At 36.2% G+C, this 22,632-nt stretch overlaps 1 pseudogene; it reads right to left on the reverse strand.

The window, feature by feature from the left end:
- Positions 1-19,754, reverse strand: part of LOC129517849 (thioredoxin-like protein 4A) — a 38,562-nt pseudogene extending 18,808 nt beyond the window's left edge.
- Between the last annotated feature and the right edge of the window lie 2,878 nt (positions 19,755-22,632).

The following is a 22,632-nucleotide window of genomic DNA, read 5'->3' on the forward strand; positions in this document are numbered from 1 at the left end:
CATGCTGATCTGTTTAATATCCAAAATATGATTTCAGTGAGAGGGTTTACTCTTCTTTCAAATGATGGTTTTCTTCTTAAGACAAAAATGATGCTGCTTGAGATTTAAAGTGAAGTAGCCGAGATTATTGCTTAAAAAGTAGATGCCTTATGGAGGGCAAAAAAAGTCCAGGGGCCCATTTATTCTTGGATCCAAGATAATGGGTCTCTTACTCTTTTAGAGCTGATTTCGGGAATTAAACACAGTAATGTAGGAGTAAAGCTTCTTAGTTAATTCGTAGTCTGACTAATTGTTTCATGGTATTATGAGTTCAGTGTTTTGATGAATAGGAATACAGCCAAATGCTTTTCAGAAACTACTTGCTTACAGCTTTTACAGCATTTATTGTAGAAGAGTCCTTGTGGACTAGTGAATAGAATAAGATTTTTGACATTCATCAATTTGAAGATGGCTGAAGCAAATTGACCACATCAATCCTCATCCTATTAGTGGTAGTTGAAGCCTCATTTCTATTGAAAAATTTGCAGAGATATCAGTGACTCTATAAGGAGGATATGATAGGAGGATATTTAATATTTACAACTATATTATTGGGATAATATCCATTCCACTTTAAATTTAATTTGCATCCATTAATAGACAACTCTATTATGTCTGTTTCATAGAGAAATTAGAATAGAAAGAATTTGTGTATTATGAAAATAACTAGATAAACAGAATCCCCTAATCTTCAAACTCAGTATGAATTTTGAAATGATGAATTTCAAAAGCATATCATTCCCAGGGAGTAAGACTTTAAATTATTGAGAATTATGATCCTCATGGTTATATGAGTGTACAACTAACACACTAATAAGAAAAACAATTACTGAGCTATATATTTAAGGGTGTTTATTTTTCCCTTTTTGAATAGTGGTGATACATTTCCATGAAGTCATCTTTGGAGTCTTGATTTATTCTGATTAAAGTGCCATTTCTGGGGTTAGTGATACAGGCAGTTGCTAGAAAACAGAGTTTTCCTCTATCTGAAGATAAGTAGAGGCTTTGAGATTGACTTACATTGATTGGACTTTTTCAGGTTGTTGCAAGAACAGAGAGATGCTCGTATATTTGTAAGAATGTGCAAGGAAAACAAGAATGGCATCTCAGAACCTGGCAAAAGAGAACAGAAGGCTTCCTTAAAACTATCGTTCAGAATTCAAGGCACATCCAGTGCCCGGGACACCTTTTGGCTGCCCTATAGCGGCCTACAATGCTCTAGTCATCTGTGAGGCTGATCCAACTCCTGCTCATACTACTTCTGCTCTCTCCACTCCCCACTCTGTTCTGTCATGGCAACTTCGGTCTCAGGGATTCTTACATTTGTCCCTACTGCCATCTTTATCTATGAGAAATGTACTCCTGTTTGAGACTTTCACACTTCTTTAATACCTCAGTATTCCAGTATAATCCTCTACATAAAGATTCAAACAAAATGCAGTTGAAGCATTTCTGCTTCAATTCAGGTATATTGAAATTAGGTCAGCACAAAATGAAGAATATTTAAAATCAATTAAATCATCCATTGGTATCTCATCTTCTCCTAGTCAAAAATAGCCTTTCACTATATGCCAACACAATCTTTCTCTTCACTTTAGTAAGTTTTCTTTATAAAACCAATTGGCACCTCAGTGGATTGTTGGATTAAATATGAAAGGAGGAATCTCAGTCACAAATAACCATGTCAGCTGAACAACTCAAATATAATTGAAGCAGGGGCTTCTGCATTGCTCAATATAATGCTATTTCTTGTTTTCTGGTGCCTTTTTTGAATTGGTTTTGAGGAGATAGAGGTTAACAAATTAATGTACTTTTTGAATGGGTAATAAATGTACATTATCTAACACTTTAAAGTACAAAGGGCTATACATAACAAGTAAGTCTACAGCTATATTAATTGGCTCTTGCTACAACAATGTCATATGACAAACCACCCCTTACTGGCTTTACTTCAGTAAGCATTGATTTCTCTCACTTTGCAAGCCTGCAAATTGGCAGGGGCACTTCTGCTTTAGATTGTGGACTGTGTAGGCTTGGCTCTGGGCTTTGGGTCAAGTTTGAGAATCATCCACACATACCTTTCAGGGCCACAGGCCGAAGAGACAGTGGCTACCAAGGTTGTTATTCTCATGGCAGTCACAGAAACACATGGCTGAGCTAGAACTGCTCAACACATGCTTGTGTCATATCTGCTATATTCTGTTGCTGAAGCAACTCATGTGGCCAAGACCTAGCACCTAAGGGCAGGAAATTTTAAAGGAGAGAAGGCATGTGAATGATATTTGCAGAAGAGTTAGCTAATCCGCCCTGTTCCCCAGTCACATGATTCCCCTCTGGATACACACTGTTACCCATTTCTTATTCATCCAGAGATATTCTCAGCAAATATAAGTATACTCACAAATATTTTAATACCAGTGATTTCAGCCAAACCACACTGTTCTATACGTTGACCCCTTCCCCTACTTAAAGATATATCACCAGAGGTATTACATGGCAGTCTACATGGAATCGCTTCATTTAAAACAACTGTGTATTGTTACATGAAATGGATGCACAATAATTTAACAAATACTCTACTGATAGACATTTAGTTATTTCTTTCTTTTTTTAAAAAAGTATTTTATTTATTTATTCATGAGAGACACACGGAGAGAGAGAGAGAGAGAAAGGCAGAGATACAGGCAGAGGGAGAAGCAGGTTCCATGCAGGCAGCCTGGCATGGGACTCGATCCTGGGTCTCCAGGATTAGGCCCTGGGCTGAAGGTGGCGCTAAACCACTGAGCCACCCGAGCTGCCCCCATTTAGTCATTTCTGATCTTTGATCATTTTTACCAGTGCTGCAACGACTATCATTGCATACATTCGTACAGATACCTGTAGAATATGTTCTTAGAAGGGATACTGTTAGTTACAAAGGTTCTTGCATTGTCAGTTTTGTTAGCTCTTTCCAAATTTTCCGGAATAAAAGTTAGACAATTTAAACCATCACAAGTAAGGTAAAGGGGCACCCAATTACCTACACCCTTGCTAACACTAATCCAATCCTTTTATCTTTGCCAAGTTGATAAATTAGAAAAAGATCTCTTGTAATTTGAACTTGTATTTCACTTCTTATGGGTGAAACTGATACATTTTAAAATGATAAAGAGCCACATATACTATATATGGCAGACCTCCCTGGTCTATATGGTCCTTTTCCATAATTTTTCCTACTCCATCCCGTGGAATCTGCTGTACAGATGGTAGTAGATACTATATCTGTATAATCCCCCCAGTGGAGGGTGCCCAGATTCAAGGTTTAGGTTCCTGAGATAAAAACTTAAGAGGGCACACGAGTAAGAATAAGCCCCTGATCTGCATTTCATGTCCCTAAATTAAATCATAAGACAATCAAGAACAGACATCTTGCAAGTCTTTGACAATTATTTAAAGTGTTCAGTACAATATTATACAGAGCTTAAAAATAATAAACCTTGACTTTCTTTTTTTAAATTTTTTATTTATTTATGATAGTCACAGAGAGAGAGGCAGAGACACAGGCAGAGGGAGAAGCAGGCTCCATGCACCGGGAGCCCGACGTGGGATTCGGTCCCGGGTCTCCAGGATCGCGCCCCGGGCCAAGGGCAGGCGCCAAACCGCTGCGCCACCCAGGGATCCCAAACCTTGACTTTCTGAAGCGGCATTACCTACCTCAGCTAATGGAGACAACAGCCAAGCAACTCCTGATCAAAAGTCCAGAGCAACCTACAAATGCTCTGAACAACAAATGACAAATCCCAGGAATCAATCCTATCTGCAGGGGTCACATGGTCAGAACCATAATACCAAAAAAAAAAAAAGAACCATAATACCAAGGGTAATGAGTGAAGCACAGCAGGATTCAGCTTCCAAAAACTCTGTGTTCCTGAGAGAAAGATTCTTCATAAATAAAAGTACTAAAATTAACTATGTACCAACTAGGCATATTTAGTTAATTGTACTGTGACCCTCCCTGGTAATATTTTTTTGTCAAGAAAATTTTATAGACACATTAACATTTTTATTCATAACAACTTGAAATTACCCATTGAAACACTAAATAAGAGCTGAGATCATGAATTTGAAAGACTCTGTTATAGCTAAAGTTATAGCAGGAGCTACTGTAGTGGATCAGAAAGTTAGACTATAACCAATTATGTTTAACCTTTAATGCAACAATTGTAAAACTTACTATGACTCACTAGTGGCTGATTAAATAGTTCGGGTGTCAGTGCCAGATAAGAAGTGTCTAATCTCTTCCAATATTAGAGCTACAGTATTCTAACCACTTTACAAATAGCTCCTGCAATTCACTAGGCACTCATTATTGAATTTACCAAAACCTTGCTAGAATATTCTCTTTAGGAGTAGCATCATGCCTCTTCACAGAGGAATGGTTTTTAAATGGGAGTCTTTCATGACCATGGCAATTCAACCAAACTGACAAGGACTGGAGCCAAGAAAGACCTGCTGCTTAGACTACATTTTTCATTGGGAAAAGTAAGAGTACAATGTAATTCTAATGTCCTCAGGGTGTTCCACCTTCATTCTTATTCCAGGTATGTTTTTATATCATCAAAATTGTTTAATCTCTAGCAAACCTCCCTCAGACACCTAGGGGCTATGCTTCTGTAACTCAAAGCCAAGGCCTCTAACTGTCACTTCTTTTCTCAAATAGTCAAGACTTAGCAGATCCAATAGAACCTCCAGGGACTTGACTTATCCCTTTTTCTAAATAGTTAAAACTTAAAATAAAATCTCCATATTCATATCAGGAATATCTATGATGTGTATACCAATTTAAATAAAAATGTTAAGAATATGAATCACTAGAAAATGCTCAAGTATCTATATTGTGCTGTCTTTGTGGTAAGTTGCTACTTATTTTAACTCAGAATTACATCAATTTTTCCCTCATATCTGCCATTCATTAAAGACTCTTTTTGGGGTACCTAGGTGGCTCAGTGGGTTAAACATCTGACTTTTAATTTCAGCCCAGGTCATGATCTCAGAATTGTGAAATCGAGCCCCACATTGGGCTCTGGGCTGGGCATGGAGCCTGCTTAAGATTCTCTCTCTCTCTTCCTCTTCTTCTGCCCCCCACCGCTCTCTAAAAAAAAAAGACAAAAGACTCTTCTTACTCCTACTGTTGTCATTACTTGCTGGCCCAGCTGCTTGAGAGAAAAGCATCAGAGCGTGGACCCAGCAAAGCTTCAAATGTCCAATTGAATTAGCAACATTCCTCTGCTATCTCTCCTTGAGACAGCTCATATTCAAGATATCAGGCACAACTGCACCCAAATGAAAGTCATCTAAACTCTAAAGCAAGAAAATGTATTATTTTAAACTTCCTTTCCTACCCTCACCAGAATTCCAATTTCCATGACAAATCTGTTCAATCAAAATAGTAGGGACCAAAAAAATGTTATATGTCACTCAACATCTCCCACCAATCCATGTAATAAACAAAGTTCCTTGAGTTAATCCATCTCTATATGGCTTCCTCCTGCAAGATCCTTTTCCAAGATCCAAGTATTATAATTTAATCTATTACTGGGAATTTTCTCTGACGGCTTTGTCTCTGCTAAAGCTATCAGAGATAACTAGCTCCTCTTTACCTCAACTGGCTTTCAGAAACTGACCTTTCCCAATTCAGCTCTTCTAAACATCATCACCCTTTTATGTACACTAACACAGAAAACACAGTCTTTAAAATGTAGGTCTTAGATTCTTCTCACACTAATGAATGTAATAGATTTGCTGCTATTTATATAGACACATATTAATTTCTGATCCTATTTTACAAATTAATTACCAAAGCTTTTATGCTTAAAGGAACTAAATAGTTCTTATTTTATGATGCTTACATACTAAATACATAACACATATGAATCACATATTATTCACACATCTACAAATTTAAGGACTTTCTACAAATATAAACTTACTTAGTGTTATCAGTTCACAGACATATCCTAACTCAGATATCAATCATACTGTTATTTACCTGATGCAGTCATTTTAGAAAACTATAAATAATATCTAAAAATAATGACTATAACTATATAATAATTATAACTATAAACAGAATATCCTTGATTTCTTCAATTCTGAAGATAAGACAACGGGTAGTAAGTAGCTACACAGCTTATAAAGAATGTAGAGGAAGCAGAAACTATGAAAGAAAAATGTGGTTTTCTTACAGACAATGGTGTAAACTTAAATGCATGTGAAGAATTTAAAATATTATCATTAATTTTTATAAGAATTGCATGATATCGGGGATCCCTGGGTGGCTCAGGGGTTTCGCACCTGCCTTTGGCCCAGGGCGAGATCCTGGAGTCCTGGAATCGAGTTCCACGTCGGGCTCCTGGCATGGAGCCTGCTTCTCCCTCCTCCTGTGTCTCTGCCTCTCTCTCTCTCTCTCTCTCTCTCTCTCTCTCTCTCTCTCTCTCTCATAAATAAATAAATAAATCTTAAAAAAAAGAATTGCATGATATAAATAGTATCTGTTAAGTTACAGATAATGAAAGTTAAACTTACTGGGGTAAGTGACCTGCCCAATGTCACATAACTAGTAAGTGACTGGGCTAGATTGTGCAGTAATGGCCCCCAGAAAAAGTATATTTCCTTATATTGTTGATTCCAAGTTTATCTATTTTTTTCTTTTGTTGCTTGTATGTGTGTGTGTGTGTGTGTGTTTTAAGTAGGCACCATGCCCAGCATGGAGCCCAACATGGGGCCTAAACTCACACCCCTAAGATCAAGACCCAAGCTGAGACCAAAAGTTGGGTGCTTAACCAACTGAGCCACCAAGGCACCCCATGGTGCTTGTGTTTTTGATGTCATATCTAAGAAACCAATGCCTAATTCAAGGATACAAAGATTTACAACATTTTTTTCTCCTAAGGGTTTTATAGTTCTAGTTTTTAAATTTCATTTTCCATTTTGAGTTAATTTTTATAGATAGTATGAATTTAGCATCCAATTTTATTCTTATGCATGTGGATTTCCTGTATCTGTTACCTTTTGCTGCATAATAAACTAAAACATGGGGACTTAAAACCATAAGCATTTATTGTTTCTCACAAGCATTTATTGTTTATCATTTATTGTGAGAAACAATAAATGCTTATCAGGCCAACTCACGTGATCTCTCAATCAACTAGAGGCTCTGTTAAAACTGAAAATGGATTGTCTAAAATGGCCTCATTCATATTTCTGGCAGTTGTCAGGCTAGTTCCTGTAGTGGGCTTCAGCTAGGATGGCTCATCTCTCTAATGGGCTTCCTTATATGGTATCTTACCTTCCAAAAGACTAGTCTAGTTACTCCACATGGTAGACTCAGGGTTCCAAAGAGCAATAAGAGAGGACAAGCCCTGGTGGGCAAACACCTTTCAAACCTCTGCTTAGGTCCTGTTTGCTAATGTCCCATTGGACAATGGAAGTCACATGCTCAAGCCTCGAAGCCAGTGTGTACTAGCACACTTCTGCTATAATGCTGGGTATCACACAGTCATACCCAAAATTCTGGGGTTGCTGGTGCTTATCTCCACAACTACCGTTGTTATTCTTTAGCATCATATGCCAAATAATGTTTTAGAGTGCAATTCCTCATATTAGTACCACTTGCTAATGTCTTATTCTCAGCTATATCTCTCTAGCACCTACTAGTGACTGGCACAGGATATGCACTAGATGAATATCTGTTGAGTGAAATTACAGGAAAATTGGATGAGAAAAATTTGGGTCTAGTTTCCATATAATAACAAGTGACATAATTTAAGTCTATGCCACATATTTACACGTTGTTCCTACTTACTTCATGAGCTAAAGATGAAAAAGAAATGCTGGACAATGCAGTCTATCTCCATATATTTTTGCAGCCTTAACTTTTACATTGGTAAGATTTTCTCTAGTTTTATTATAATTACCTTTAGTGATAAGATCTTAATCGTTTACCCCATGGCTGCATTCTACCATTTAGGAGAATTTGATTTAGGAAACAAGTTCCCCAAACCATACAGTGAGGCTTCTGTTCTCTATTACAGTTGCTTCAAAGGTTCATCTAACACTCTGGTGGCATTAAGCATCATTGTGGAAGGGAAATGTTAAGATTGTCATGTTTCAGATTTTTTTAATGTTCATCCTGGCTGGTAGAATTGGAGAATTATAAAATTTGAAAGCACTTAAGACATTTGGTGCATTTGTCTGATTTGATCTAGTACTCTCTTCTACCCAAACCAAAATGGTATGAGGCCAAGAAAAAAAATGTGGGCTATGACCCCAGGTAGATGATTGCCTCCTTATCCCTGTTACTTTGAGACTTGACGTACATTGGATATTCTGGCACACTTTAAAGGTATACCTTTAAAAATCAGCCTCAGTATAGAACAGGCACATTCCTATAACTAAGAGAAAATAATCCTGGAGGGGCCAACTTCCCAGAATGTAGTAGCTCTGCTGGACATCTTCTAAGATAAAGGCAAGTAGTACAAATCTTAGGTGAAATCTTTGAATGTGCAATTGTTAATCATAGCCCATCGCCATTTTTTTTGTAGCACTGCTTAGCGTTGAAAGCATTTTCATGTGCATCATCCCAAACTCAGTTTATAATAGCCACCTAATATAAGAGCCAACCAATAATGAAATTGGTTTCTGTAGACTTTCTTTTCATATAATATAACCTCTTTTCTTGATGTTCTTCATAGACAGTTCAGTCCTTGTCACCCAAGAGATAGCTGGGTATCAAGGATTCTCAACAATATTTGGTATAATGCTTTCAGAATCTTTTGAAAGTAAATGCCTCAGGCTATTCATCATTTCACAGCTATCTTAGATCCATCCTGACACATAACTTAGAAAGACATTCTGTTATACTTTTCAGAATTATTGTCGTTCAATATCTTACTTGCATCACCACCACCTGTGCCTTGCCCACATCAACAGCACCTATAGATCAAAAATTTGAATGATAAAGAAATTCCCTCTAAGATTCTCTTCCACACGTTCAAAGGAAGTTTTCTTATATTTGTAAGGAACTTTACAACAACAAATATTACATCATTGGTCATATCTGCTTTGAGAGATACAAAATCGTAAATACAATGAGAATCACATCACTTTCCTAGCACTCTCAGTGTCTCCCAGCACAGCTTCTTAAAATTGATTATCTCACTTATATTACTTAGGTTATGTTATCTAAGGAACTACTCCAAAATCCAAAAAGTCAGCATCTATGGAAATGAGGTCACGGAATCTGAACTGTTAGCCACCTGAGGGGTTGCTCTACACCCCCAAAGTCTGTGGACTATTGCCTAACAATGAGTTTGCTTTTCTTAGGATTCCCACAGCAACTTAGAAAAAAGTTCTGTGCCTTTAGAAGCTGCAAGAACTCTTTAAGGCAATTAGCATACCATTTAGCAAGTAATTCAAATTTAAGAAAAAAGAACAATGGGATTTAAATTATCATCAAAACATACTTCTGTGCAGTGCCCTGTACTTGATGCTCTCAAAACTGTAGAAATTGATACAATTTCATAATAAATATTCAATCTGTAATGATGAGCTCTGTCAATCCTAAAAAAGATAAATGTAGAGTTTAATTAGAAAATAGATGTCTCTCTGAATGTGAGGTGAAAGTTGGATAGAATGCTCTTCTGTCTGCTTCATAAGGTACTATTCAAGATATGTCATTGTTATAATTTGAAAAGTATTATTCAGAAAGAAGACAGATTTCAGTTCAGTAGCTTTGACTGTAAAGAGTCCAAGAAATAAAAGCCAAGTGGATGAAAGCTAAGACACAGATGACTGAATTTAAAAATTATCACCTATCTTTAAAGTTAGCTAAAGAATTATAGCCAAATCCCAATTTGCCTCTCAACAAAATGATAGGCCAGAGGTTATTTACAATATGAGATATTGCTCTGGATGTAAGCTTAAGTGAGGAAGTTTCCTATTCCATGATGTTTGGCTTGTGTTACTTCTCTATGAATTATGTTCTGATATTTTTAGATTACTGAGAATGTCAAAATAATATTGAGTTAGATATATTGTCTTCATGTCTTTTGTGAGTTTAAAACAGCCCATTCTGTAAGATGGCAATCAGCTGACATCAATCTGACTCTGAAAGGGAAGAATTTTATACCAGGGAGTTCCAAGAAGGATACTGAAAAAATTACCTGTAAATCTAGCTTGCAAGTTTAGCTCAGACTGTCAGCTGGAAGCTGTGAGGAGAAGATACTTGGACCAAGTCTCAGGAAGACTGGCCAAATAATGGTAGAAATTTAGATTTCTTAATTCACTGTGCATAGATAGCAGTTTGTTCTTGCTACAATAACACTTCATGCTAAATAAACATCACCAGACTTCAGTGGCCAACAATAGTAAGAACTTATTACTCACATGTCTGGAGTTACCTACTGACTTTGCCTGAGGATCAGCTGGCTCCTGATTGATCTCAGCTGTCCTTAGCTTAGATGGTTGGAACAACTCAGCTTAGTTTACATGTCTCTCATCATCCAGAAAGTTAGTCCAGGCGTATTCTTATGGCAATGGCTAAGGTACAAAAGAGAGCAAATGGAAATATGCAAGAGCTCTGAAAGCCTAAGCTCAAGACTGGTACATGGTCATTTTTGCCATATACTATGGGCTGAAGTAAGTCACAAAATCAGTGCAGATTCAAGAACTGGGAAAATAGACTGCATCTTTACCAAGAGGAATTGCAAAGTCTCATGGTAAAGGGCATGAATATAAGGGAAAAAAGAAGAATTGAAGTCATCATTGTAATTTTCCATCATATGCAATACTGAGCTCCTAATCTCTGAGATAGCGTACTATGCAAAGTAGGTAATGAGGAGCATAACACCTGACAGTGATTCTCAACTATGGAGGGCTTGTTAAAACACAAATTGCCTGGCCCCACCCCCAGAGTTTCTGATTCCGGAAGCCAGGGCTTAGAACCTGACAATTTCCATTTCTGGTGAGTTCCCAGATGCTGCTGGTCCAGAGACCATACTTTGAGGGCCACTGTTCTACGAATTTGGAATTAATAGGAATTTACTGGGATACTAAAACAACTGAGGGGTATTCCTATTTATAGCAAAGGCAATTTGAAGTGAAGTAGAATTTGAGTGTGATTGCTTCCCAAATAACCCACACAGCTTCTTTAGAATAAGCAAATGAATCAGGGGCCATCACTGTGATCTTAACATGATCCTATTTCACTGCCCAAGTGGCCTAGCAAACAACACAGGGCTGAGAACAAATGACCCATCTAATGTCTGTTGAAAGTCACACACAAAGCTCTACATTGGCAAACAAATTATGATGGCATCATTTTACTGGAAAAAATAAATAAAATAAAGGTTTGAGATATCCATCACATTTTAAGCCAGTCAGTAAAGGCACCCAACTTCTTATTCTAAGATCAAATTAGTCCCAGTTTGGGGGACACAGATAAGCATTTAGAACTGAGATTCCACAGAAGCTTTCCCTTGTTGAGCCGTTGTTTCTGCTGGGACATGATAATAATAAGTTAAGGGGTGATTTTTGAGGGAGGAGAAATCACAATGAAGCAATGAATAAAAGAGACCTTATTTTGGGGAAGAGTAGGAAAATGCTGTTAAACTATTTTCAGGGGAATCAGTGAACTACAACCAGCAAAGATAATGTGATCAAACGTGAAGTATTGAATATGGAGACCTATGTAAGGCTTAGCTTAGCCTGACACCACAGTTAAGTATCTGAGCAGAAAGAGCTAATAAGCTATTATTAGGCAAATAAAAAAGCAGACTACATTAAAAAAGGGAGAGAGAGAGAGAGAGAGAGAGAGAGAGAGAGAGAGAGAGAGAAAAGAAGGCTACTTCTAAAAGTGTTCAGGCAAATATCAAAACTGAATCAATGTTTCCAGATCCCTTTCTCCGGGTGCATCTTTAACCTAGTACTAAATACAACAAAAAAGTAAGAAGGTTCAAAGAACATATGAACTCATTCAATATCAACTTTATTAGTGTTTCTAAGTATTCATTTCAAAATTGAAATGCATACAGTAGAGAAAAAAAGAGGGAGGCATGTTTTCAAAGTTTTAAACTTTTATTTAGTGATACCCAGTCTTTATGTTTAATTTTATTTTTTTCATAAGTTTAATTTTATTTATTTAAAAGGTTTTTAGGGATGCCTGGGTGGCTTAGCAGTTGAGTGTCTGCCTTCGGCTCAGGGCATGATCCCGGGGTCCCAGAATCAAGTTCTGCATCGGGCTCCCTGCATGGAGCCTGCTTCTCTCTCTGCCTATGTCTCTGCCTCTCTCTGTGTCTCTCATGAATAAATAAATAAATAAATAAAATCTTTTTAAAAAATAAAATAAATGAATAATTTTTATTAATTTTATTTTATTTATTTTTTGGATTTTATTCCTACATTTTACTTTTTATTTTATTTAAATTCAATTTGCCAACATGTAGTATAACACCCAGTGCCCTCCTTAATGCTCATCACCCAGTCACCCCATTCCCCCACCCACCTCCCCTTCTGCACCCTTTGTTTGTTTCCCAGAGTCAGGAGTCTCTCATGGTTTGTCTTCTCTAATTTTTTGCCAGTTTCCCTCCTTTCCCTTATGGTCCCTTTCACTATTTCTTATACGTTTAATTTTAAATGGAAGAAAAGTTTATATAACTGCGCTAAAGGGCAAAATGATATTTTTAGAATAAATATAAACCTGCTATGCTAATACAGATTTGAGGGAACATTTTGCAAATTGACTTAATAAAGTGTATTGTGAGAGCATGAATTTAATAATATAATATTAAGTAGCATTTGTTCAATCATAAATATCTATTTGCATACTTCAGTTCAAACATGAACTAAAGTCATAGAAGACAATGGTTCTGCCTCTGAGAGAAGATGTCTCTCTCTTTGTCAACATTAGTTCCCTAGACCACACAAACACATTGAGAATTGAATTCCAATTTGATTGAAATGTTAAGAAGGATAATTTTACACCAAGGTTATTTTAATCTTTCTATTTGAGTGGTTTCCCTATGAAGTACCCCACCTCCACCTCCATCCACTGCCACATACAGTGAAAATGTTCTACAAAACCTATAAGAATTCATAGATTATTTTCTTTATAGTGGTTATCACACAATCATAGTTCCTCGTTTGTTTTTTCATGTTAACCAAAAAGAAAAGCTGCATGAGAGCATCTCTAAAGATAGCAAGCAGCTTTTTAGTTATCTGTGAAAACTTGCTTTAAATATAAGTGGAGGGAAATCATTGGAAGCTACGGAAAGAAAATGTGTAGAGAAAAAGGCCTATCAATTGAGAAATCCATATATATAATATGATATATATGAATATGTATATATCATGTCCTCATCTATCAGTATAAGAAGATGAATTTAATCAGGTCTATGGATGGAGGTTGGAGGCAGAAATGCAAATAAAGAAAAAGGAAACAAAATGCAGGCAAATTTCTTAAATATTTTCCCCAGTGATTGGGCAATATGAGTCTTCAGATAAATACAGCACCATGCTCGAAAAATAAAGATAATATTGCCATTCATTAGACTTTCCATAAATGCTACTTTTCTAAGTTCTTTTGACCTCAGCAAGGAGAATTTTAAGAAGTGGTAGGATTGAGCTCTAGGGTTAAGTTGCTGACATCTAGAATAACATAGAATTGAATTCAAATAGAAATCAGAGCCTTCAGGTGGATGAAAAAATTTATCAAACTGGTTCCATTTAAAAAAAAGACTTTTACAGTCATATAACTAAATGAACTTGTGCTTCCAAAGAAGATTAATTACCTATTTGTAGCATATAAATTCCAGAGTTCAGTGCCTTGATTTAAAGCATCCAGCATACCAGTGAGCCAAATTTTACCAAAATCCAACAAATTTAAGTGAGAAGAATAATATTTCTCCTGAGTATTCATTCCAGAATCTATTTAAATCGAGCCCAAAATGTGCCATACCTCTCCAGGTGGATTGATTGGAATTTATAAGATAGAAGCCAACCCTAATTTCTCCCCTAGATATTTCATTGTACTGCAGTTATACTATCATTGAAAACATCTGGGACTCTATTCCCAGGTTTATTAATGTACACCATAGTCATTAGCATTGTAAAATCCTTCTTGTGGCCACTTAGAGGAGAGTAGACCCTCTTGAGCCGACCATGGATTCAGTTATGTTCTCTGAGTGGTCCCAGGCTGAAATGGCCTCTGATATCAATATCTCCATGATATCAGAGGCTAGTTCGGCAGAAGACCACTTAACGAATACATTTTCATCTGAAATTAATTCCAGGTGCAACTTTTGTTTCCCACTATGTTTTTATATATATGTTTTTATGTAACAGAAAAGTAAAATAGTCCATTTTTTTCCAGGGAATGCTTTGGAGCTCATCAACAGAGGAGATTAAATCTCTAAATAAACATAATTAGAGTGACTGAAAACAGATTTTCCCCAATAATAATAACAGTGAAGATTTATTGAGATTTACTCAGTATTGAGTGAAGGTGTACTATACCACAGACACTGTGGTAAGACTTTACAGTCATAGTTCATTCAATCTTCACAACATTCCATTACCCAGGTTCTGTTACTATCTCCATTTCACAAAAGTCAGTGAGGATTAGAGAAATTAAGTAAATTTCCTAGAGTCATTCCTAGTAAGTAGTTGAACCCAAGAACTTGGGTGATTTTTCTTTCCAAAAGTGTCTGTTTTGTTTTCCTTGACAGATATAGTGAAAGAGATAGCGAGAGAGGATATAAAGGAGGGAGAGAAAAAAATAGATTTGGTAGAGGTTGAGTCACTTTGCCCTCTGTTCCTTCTCTCAGACAATACCTGAGGAGAATCTGGATACTAGATTGTGAAAGCAAAAGGATTTCAAGAGCAAGAGTCTTTTCTTGGTCACTGATCTGGCCCTCAAAGCCCAACTTCTCTGGTCACACAGTGTACTAAAAAAAAAAAAAAAAATAGCAAGTATTTTAGAACTCTAGTGATCTTCCTCTAACATTCTACTGTATGCAGGGAGAAAACTGATTCAAATAGATAATCTAAGTGTATTACAAGAATAGTATGTTTATCAAATATTTAGATATTCTTCTCTATATACAGCATGTGTATTATGTAATGGACTCTTTTTTAATAAATTTATTTTTTATTGGTGTTCAATTTACCAACATACAGAATAACACCCAGTGCTTATCCCGTCAAGTGCCCCCCTCAGTGCCTGTCACCCATTCACCCCCACCCCCCGCCTCCTCCCCTTCTACCACCCCTAGTTCGTTTCCCAGAGTTAGGAGTCTCTCATGTTCTGTCTCCCTTTCTGATATTTCCCACACATTTCTTCTCCCTTCCCTTATATCCCCTTTCACTATTATTTATATTCCCCAAATGAATGAGAACATACACTGTTTGTCCTTCTCCGATTGACTTACTTCACTCAGCATAATACCCTCCAGTTCCATCCACATTGAAGCAAATGGTGGGTATTTGTCGTTTCTAATGGCTGAGGAATATTCCATTGTATACATATGTAATGGATTCTTATGCATTACCAAGGAATTTTATCATAACTAAACTGGAAATAACATAATTAGTATTTTTCTCTCTTGAAGCTAGCTCCAAATTACTAGTGCTGGATTTATTTGCACCTGATAGGAATAATAGGAATGAATTTGACCAAAGGAACCATTTTGAACAACATTGGTAGGGGGAAAAATGTTGTGCTGTTCAATTTCTGAAATATTCACTTTCTTTTTTCCTACAACTTTGTGGTTAGCTTAATGCTTTTCATTAGTAACATTAAACTTTCTAATGCCTCAGGGAAATTTAAAATACCAGAGCATCCCCACAAACAATCCATATAGCATATGCAAGTGGATTGGATCACATAAAATATTGTACCTCTTTAGTGAGTATGGAGACAAAAAGGCACCCATAATCTTTTCTTGTATAAGTACTCTTACAAGTAAAATCTCCTTACAAAGAACATTCCACTGCTCTCCAGAACTTAAGCTGGGTGATTTCTCTACCGTAGTAGTAAAATAAGGTCTTGGAAAAACTGTACTGTTTTGTTTTTGTTTTTGTTTTGGGTTTTTTTTTTTTTTTTAGAAAGGGAAAGGGAGAGAAAGAATCCTAAGCAGGCTCCATACCCAGTGTGGAGCCCTATGTGGGTCTCAGTCTCATGACCCTGAGATCGTGACCTGAGCCAAAATCAAGAGTTGGACACTTAATGGACTAGGCCACCCAGACACCCCAGAAATACTGTCTTCTTAGTGGCAATTTTTTTTTGCTTATTCTGAACTTGTCCAAGATGTAGAGATTTCACATTTTCTCTTTTAATGTGTGCAGACAGTAACAGGTCCTACCTTGGGTTTCATTGCAATATTTTGAATGCAACTGAATAAGATGATTTATACTGTTATCCATAAAGGAGAGGAAAACTGACTCCTAGAGTACTAATCTAGAATCTATTGCTCCCACTTTTAGTCCCAACTCCAGCACTGTGGATACTTGTTTCCATTGTATCACTTGTCTATGACCTCAGTTGCCTCATCTATAAAATGAACCAATTAGAGCTCCTCTGTCTTAAGGAATTATTGTGAGAATGACAAAGCCTTGGTATCAATGAAAGGAAGTCCTCATATCATAATTTCATATCACTCAGTTCCCCTTCTCTCTCCAGTCACCCAGCCAGCCCACCTCCCCCACCCCATATCATCACATAGTATACTTTCCTCTACTGGTTTCAATTTTGTCCTTTCTCTTTTTACTTACCCAACTTTATTATTTTTCCATTCTTCCTCATATTGATTTTCTTTCCTCTTTGGCCCTAAAATCACGTGTCTTGGGGGTCATCAGAGCAAACCACCATACAGGTCTCTGTGATCAGTTAGGTCTTCCTGACAATCACTTGCTATCAATATTCACTTGCATTATGCACACTCAATCCCCACACTTCACCTACAGAATTTATTTGACTGAACATTCTAGAATTATGAGTTTATTAGGTAGTTTTTTTTTTAAAAAGGAATTCAACCGAACATACAATTGTGCCTATGGTGCAATATAATGCTTATGTCAGTTATTTTTTAAAAAGTATTCTCTGGTGGGGCACCTGCGTGGCTCATTCAGTTAAACCCCAGACTCTTGGTTTCAGCTCAAGTCATGATTTAATGGATCATGAGATCGAGCCCTGCATCAGGCTCCCCCTTTGGTGAGGAGTCTGCTTGAGATTCTCTCCCTCTACCCCTCCCCCATATGCACTCTTGCTCTCAAATAAATAACTAAATAATAAAAACTATTCTCTGGTAATTATTAGGAATGTAGTGTAATGTCAAGCAAAGGAAAGAATCAAAACTAAAAGGCAACCTCCAGAATGGGAGAAGATATTCATAAATGACATATCAGATAAAGGGCTAGTATCCAAAATTCATAAAGAACTTATCAAACTCAACACCCAAAACCCAAATAATCCAGTGAAGAAATGGGCAGAAGATATGAATAGACACTTTTCCAAAGAAGACACCCAGATGGCTATATACACCTGAAAAGATGTTCAACATCACTCATTATCAGGGCAATACAAATCAAAACCACAATGAGATACCACCTCACACCTGTCAGAATGGCTAAAATTAACAATTCAGGAAACAACAGATGCTGGCAAGGATGTAGAGAAAGGGGAACACTTTTGCACTGTTGATGGGAAAGAAAACTGGTGCAGTCACTGTGAAAAACAGTATGAAGTCTCCTCAAAAAGTTAAAAATATAACTACCCTATGACCCAGCAATTGCACTACTGCAATTGGATACAAAAGGATCCTAATTGCAAAGGATACAAAAGTACTGATTCAAATGGGGCATATGCACCCCAATATTTACAGCAGCACTATCAACAATAGCTAAATTATGGAACAAGCCCAAATGTCCATCAATTGATGAATGGATAAAGAAGACTTTATATATGTACACACACACACACACACCACACACAGAGGAATGTTACACACTGATCGAAAAGAATGAAATCTTGCTGTTTGCAACTATGTAGATTTGGAGCTAGAATGTATTATGCTAAGTGTATTATGACTTATTAAATAAGTCATAGGAAGACAAATATCATATGATTTCACTCATATTGGAATTTAAGAAACCAAACAGATGAACAGAGGGGGGAAGGAAAAACAAAATACAATAGAAACAGAGAGGGAGACAAACCAAAAGAGACTCTTAACTATAGAGACCAAGCTGAGGTTTGCTGGAGGGGTGGTCGTAGGGTGGGCTAAATGGGTGATGAGCATTAAGGAAGGCACTTGTTGGGATGAACACTGGATGTTATATGTAAGTGATGAACTACTAAATTCTTTACCTGAAACCAATACTACATTATATGTTAACTAACTTGAATTTAAATGTTTTAAAAGTTCTTATTTTATTATATGGATTAGTAGTATGTTTTATTTAAGTTTTTTAACATTTATTTTTAAAATTAAATCTCCAATGTGTGCAAAGCTAAAGAAAGACTTTACAGATTATTTAAGCTGTGCACAACTTAACAGCCTATTTCAATGAGTACCTGGGGTAAAACAGTCCATGGGGTTGTGGAGTATATAATGTTTTGTGCTCTACTAAGAGAATTCATGGAAAAGAAAAGGAATTTTTTTTGCTACTACGAATTCTCTCATTTATGGAAACTTTATATATTTTAATTGAACACATTGGTATGTCTTCTGTATCTCTATGAAAACATTTATATGATGAAAGTTTTATCATATTTTTAATTTCAAATTTTGAACCATCTTGTACAAATTCCCTGGGGGAAAAAAAAGTAATTTATCAAGAAAATGTATAAGGCAATTGGAGATTGTGTTTTACCAGCAAGTCTTCATAAGAAACTAGTCAGAGCCAAATCTTGTGACTTGAACAGTTAAAAATCATCTAAGTTCAAAAGAATGTACAAATTCTAAGGTATGTTTATCTTTAAAAAGTGAAGTATAGTGCCTCTAAGTGAGTTATAAACAAGCAGCAAAGAAGAGTCAATAAGTTAAAAATGGCTGTCTGGAATAATCCTTTCCTTGTGCCTGGGACAGTTCTATATATTTCAAATATAACCAAAAAATTGGAGATAAGCATGATTATATACATTATACATTATATTATATCTCAGGAAACCTAGGATCTGCAGGCATGAGTATCATGCTAAGGGTTACTTAGGGTGGCTCTGGTTGTTGCAAAGGCATCTACAGTATTCCAAATCCTCTCCCATACAAATTCATTCTTGTTTTCATTTGTTATAGAGCTTCACCACTCTCCTGCTCATTTCAGAAAAGAACATTGCTGTTTCCCTCAGCACCTCCCAGCAGAGATGGGAGAAGAGTTCCTCAGAATGTTCTAGGCCCCCTACTAAAACGTTTCCGGACATTTAATGGTTCCTGGATCATTAAAAAGGAGTATGGCCTCCTGGGACTGACCAAATGCTGACTAGCTGCTGTTGGTGTGTGATCACAAGTTGGGGAACTAGAACTAGATAGACAGTCTGCAAATGCCAGCTCTGTCTCCTTCTATGTGCCCTACTAATCTTCCCTTCAAAAGATTTATACCCTCACTCTACCCTCCCACGACTGGATCCCAGTCTTCTTTCTGAGGATGAAGTATCCCGGGTCTTCATCTTTGCTCTCATCCATGATGCCGAAATAAATTTAAATCCTTATTTTATTCTGGTCCTTCACTATTGTTATCTGGTGCCAAGCTTCTGGATGTAAAACAAAGCAAAACAAAATAACAAAACCTCTTTTTTCTCTCCAAAAAAACTAGTCTTGAAAATCAAGAGTCTGTGCCTTTAAAACCCCACATATGTTAAAGAGTTTTAAAAACTCAATTGATTCTTTTGTTGTTTCTAAACTCTTTTGTGCCCTACCTTCCCTGGGGCAAATAATTAAATACCTTACTAAACTCAACGGACTCAATGGGATCAAAAGAATGTGGGAGAGTTAGGGGAAGGATAGAGAAGAATATTAATATTGGTTAATGTCATCCAAATGTCATTCCACCCACAAGAGTATCTATTCAAATGGCCCTCTGGGCTGACCTGAATTAGTGATAAAGATCTGACTCAGTAATAGCCACCTATAAATTTACCAATAGCCAAGGGTTACAAGGCACAAAGCTTCCACCTAATATTAGTCCTCACTATACCTGGTGAATATGGGAACAAAGTATCAAAGTATCACTCATCAAAGTATCACTCCAAACTGTAACCAGTTGATTGACAGTAACAAGAAAACAACAGCTAAATCACAAAAGTGTCAGAGAACTAGAGAAGGGAGAATAACATCATTTCCTAGTGATTTGTCTTATCTAGAATTATCTTCCAATTATTTACCAGTGCTTGTAAGCAGATGTTGTCACTACTTAGTCCTTTCTTGTCCCAAAATTCTTATAACAATATTCCAATAACAACTTACCTGAGTGAGCCTCTGCATCTTGCAACATGAAAGAGCTTGAATAATTCTGGTTGACTGTAAATCCATTATTCAAACACAATACCTCAGTGAAGCTTATGTTAGCATCCCATGTGGCCTACCAATGACAGAATGTTAACCTTGGCTCACAATTTGTTCATGTTTCTCTGTATCCACAACCTCAAATAGCATAATACCCCCTTTAAAAAGTAAAAAAAAAAAAAATAAGCAGAATTAAATAATATATATTTACACTATTGTGTTTAAAGAGTGTGATAAATACCAAATTTAGGACATTGGATATCTGAAGGCAGAGGGGAATGGTATAAGCAGGGGAATGCAATAGAGAAGGAGCTTGTGAGTATTTGTCGTTTCCAATGGCTGAGTAGTATTCCATTGTATACATACCCACCATTTGCTTCGACGTGGATGGAACTGGAGGGTATTATGCTGAGTGAAATAAGTCAATCGGAGAAGGACAAACATTATATGGTCTCATTCATTTGGGGAATATAAAAAATAGTGAAAGGGAATAAAGGGGAAAGGAGAGAAAATGAGTGAAAATATCAGTGAGGGTGACAAAACATGAGAGACACCTAACTCTGGGAAATGAACAAGGGGTAGTGGAAAGGGAGGTGGGGGGGTTGGGGTGACTGGGTGACGGGCACAGAGGGGGGCACTTGACAGGATGAGCACTGGGTGTTATACTATATGTTGGCAAATTGAACTCCAATAAAAAAAAGAAATGAAAAAAATATTACATTATATCCATACATAGAAAAACTGAAGCTGTATTCATATAAATGTCACAATCTTAGTACTGTGATGATAAGTGTTTCAAATTTCTTCTTTGTATTTCATATATTCCACATTATTCATCTTGACGATGTATTATTTTGTATGGAGATAAACACATATATTTTTGAGAATACAATACTTTTGTAACTCAAAAAAAAGATATACCAATATAGATAAAATTATAAAAACAATTAAAAATACTTAATTCAATACTTAAGGAAAAGTAAGATGTATTTGCTACTGATCACAAAAATATAATTATTATTCATTATTACAATACAGCTTTCAAATGTAATCCTCCTGTTGGTAATAAATGTTTTATACAATAAAAAGAAAGAAGGAGCTTGTGAATAGTAAGCTAATTTTACAGGTGTCTTTTGGGGTTGGGTGATAGGTTCTTGGGTGTTCATTACATAATAAACAAATAAAAATGAAGGCCAAACACAAACAAGTAATGATAATAAATCATAAAACAATAATTATGTTTAATCAATTCTTTTCAACTGAGGCTCCACAAAATTAACAAATAACTGGATGGCAAAGATATATAAATAAATGCAAACAAAAAAGGAATCAGGATACTAGTCTTAACATATAAGTTTAAGTGGAATTCAGATCATAAGTCTTAAAGGAGACAAAGAAAGGCATTTTGTAGTTTTATTTTTTTAATTTTTTCATTTTGTAGTTTTAAATGATAGAATTCACAATGAAGGCATAATACTTATGAATATCTAGACATCAGATAACATAGCAAAAACATTCACAAAGCAAATATGATAAATCATAAAAGAGGAGAGAGAATAACACTGGAGGTGAGAGATATTGATTCACCTCTCTTGGGCCACAACAGATCAAGAAGACCAAAAAAAACTCTAAGGAAATAGCATATCAAAATAGAATATCTAATAAAATATATAAAGTAAGCCAAATATTATAGTACTAAAGAAGAGAATACAAGTTGTTTTTAAATACCCATTCTGAAAAATCTTAACATGTTTTTTAAAATAAATGATATGTTAGTCACAAAGAAATCTTAACAAACTTCAAAACGTAGAAATAGGACAAATGATATATTGTTCTCTGATGAGAGCACATCTAGATTATCAATAAGACCAAGAAAGAAAAGGTCCTTATCTACTAAAACTTTTTAAAGAAGGAATACTAACCAAAGTTGCAGAATATCTAGAAAAGAGGCAGTTAAATTTATATATCAAGATTCCTAACTCTGGGAAATGAACTAGGGGTGGTGGAAGGGGAGGTGGGCGGGGGGGTGGGGGTGACTGGGTGACGGGCACTGAGGTGG

Source organism: Nyctereutes procyonoides, unplaced genomic scaffold, assembly GCF_905146905.1.
Source record: "Nyctereutes procyonoides isolate TBG_1078 unplaced genomic scaffold, NYPRO_anot_genome, whole genome shotgun sequence".
Taxonomy (NCBI): Eukaryota; Metazoa; Chordata; class Mammalia; order Carnivora; family Canidae; genus Nyctereutes; species Nyctereutes procyonoides.